The sequence below is a fragment of the Chiloscyllium plagiosum genome, chromosome 2, assembly GCF_004010195.1.
Source record: "Chiloscyllium plagiosum isolate BGI_BamShark_2017 chromosome 2, ASM401019v2, whole genome shotgun sequence".
Lineage (NCBI taxonomy): Eukaryota > Metazoa > Chordata > Chondrichthyes > Orectolobiformes > Hemiscylliidae > Chiloscyllium > Chiloscyllium plagiosum.
The window spans coordinates 15231430-15234029 of NC_057711.1; positions in this window are offsets into that span (position 1 = coordinate 15231430).

Consider the following 2600-nt stretch of genomic DNA (forward strand, 5'->3'; position numbering starts at 1 on the left):
TGTTACTTAATAAAATATTTCTTTTGGTGGGGGCGTAATGTTTTTGGATTTAAAAAACGAAAATAATAAAGAATATTGAAAAAACCTAGTGATCTGGATCTTTCGTCTTTTACTTCCAATTGTAATGTTGTTTAACTCTTTTTAAAATTAAAACTACATTCTAACCAGTTAAGTCATACCTATTTTATTTCCAGCAGTATCAGTCCCCAGTATCTTCTAACGGGGTTCCTGTGACCAGGATTGAACATGCTGCTGTTGTGGAGCTGAAGATTTTAAAAAAAAATCATTTGCTAAATCCGTATTCAAACCTGTTAACATAGATCATCCACTGCACAGAACCCCCGGCTTCGACTGTTGGATGGCCTCCTGCATAATAAAGAGGGACTTAATACAGAGAAAAAAAAACTTTCCTGTTCATTTGTACCAAAACACACAGGCCGATGCAGCAACTTCAAAAGAACTGAAATCCCAGCGCTCTTTCATGTCTCTAAAACCTTATATGTTTATAACACACACAAAAGCCTGCAATGCTAAATGAGGGGATGCTCTAACAGAGTGTGGGGTACATTTTAATCCCGTTTAAACCCCGCAGCTTCCGAAGTGAGGAATTTGTTTTCACAATTATTGCACAGAAAATTTGTGTTTAACGGTGCCAACTCGCTGCGCGGCTTTGAAGAGAACGCGTTGAGAGTTACTCCCTGAACAGTGACTATGTTGTTCAACGCAGAGTGCTCTCTCAGCGTTTACTCTGTTCGCTGACTGAGTCCTCTCCCTTCAAAGCCAAGTCATAAACTAACCAACGGGACTGAGAGGACCGCTGGAAGTAAGACCAAAGGAGATTTATTCGGCTTTACTTCAGAAAATGTGCTGAATTTAATGTTGGGGATCCGTGTTAATTTTGATTTTCCGCCTCATCTTCTCGGGATTTAATTTATCAATGAGTTTAATCTATTAATTGTTATCTCTCTCATGTAATGCTTACCAGAAAGTCTTGTGTTTTTGTCGAATTTTAATAAAAGAACAAAAATAAACGAAACGTAAATTGTTATAAATATCTCAAATCAATTTCACTGGTATTTAGCGAGGAAATTAAAGTTGTCAACCTTGCTGTAATCTCAGAGTGGCGAATGCAGTATACCTATATAATAACAAGCTTGCTACAATGTGTGAACGTGTTCTAGCAGATTTTCAGGGTATGAACTTCGGTTTAACCAAGTCTTTCCAGAAGGATTTAAGGTTTGACGTTATTAAAGAATTTAAAAACGAGAGCGCACGGACTGAAAGCGGTTTGTAAAAGAAGGAAGCGGAAAGTAAGAAGCGATCTTTTTTACACAGTGAATGATTCGGGTCTAGAATTCACTGTCTGAAAGATTAAAGCGGTTTCATTCACTACAAAGTAATCATTGCATGGTTATTTCAATATAAATAATGAGCAGGGCTGTGGGGAAAGGGTAAGAGGATGGTACTGTTTATTGGGATAGGTAGGGCAGACGCGATGGGCCGAATTGCTACCTCTGCACCTTAACTGTTCTGTATGTAGTCACATAACCCAATAATCACCGACTTCGGACTTTTCGCAAATTAAACTGGACATGAAGATACTGACCAAGACTTTGAGGATTATAGGAAAATAATTAAGATTCGGCTCTGGACGAACAATTCTGGGCTCCTAATCTAAGGAAAGATATATTGGCATTGGAGGCAATCCAGAGAAAGTTCGCTAGGTGGATATCAGATATGGTGAGTTTGCCTTATGAGGACACGTTGAGTAGGTTGGGCCTGTACCCATTGGTGTTTAGAAATATGACCTTATTGAAAGATGCTTAGGGGATTTGCAGGGCAGATATGGAAAATTGTTAGCCCCTTGTGGGACAGTCTAGAATGGGAGGCATAATCTCAGAATAAAAGGGTTTAAGACAGAGATGAGGAGGAATTTCTTCCCTCAAGAGGGTAGTGAATCAATGGAATTCTTTATCACAAGGGGTTGTTGTGGCTGGATCATTAAACATATTCAATGCTGACATTTCTGATCAGGAAGGGAATCAAGGGTTTTTTGGATTAGATTCCCTACAGTGTGGAAACAGGCCCTTCAGCCCAACTAGTCCACACCGACCCTCCGAAGAGTTACCCACTCAGACCCATTCCCCACATTTCCCCCTGACTAATGCACCTAACACATGGGTTATGGGTAAAAGAAGCAGGAGGGTGGAGTTGAAGGTTATTAGATCAGCCGTGATGTCATTGAATGATGGAGCAGACGATGGGCTGAATGGCCTACTTATGTTTCCATGTCTTCCGGTCTCGAGGTTTTCTAAATTGAATTGTTAAATTTTTTTGGATCCCGTTAACAAAGGCTTTGTACTGTTGTTTTCTAGAAGGCGTTAGATATGGTTCTTAGGGATAAGGGGATCGAAATCTGTAGGAACAGCTGCAACATGATGGTCAACCATGATCATATTAAATGGTAGAGCAGAGTCCGAGGGCCGAATGGCCTACTTTTTTGATTTTCTATGTTTCTGGGTACAGCTTAATTGGTTAAAACGAAATAATTGTGCACTCTAAAATACTTACAGAGTTCAACAAAACTGCAGCCACAACCA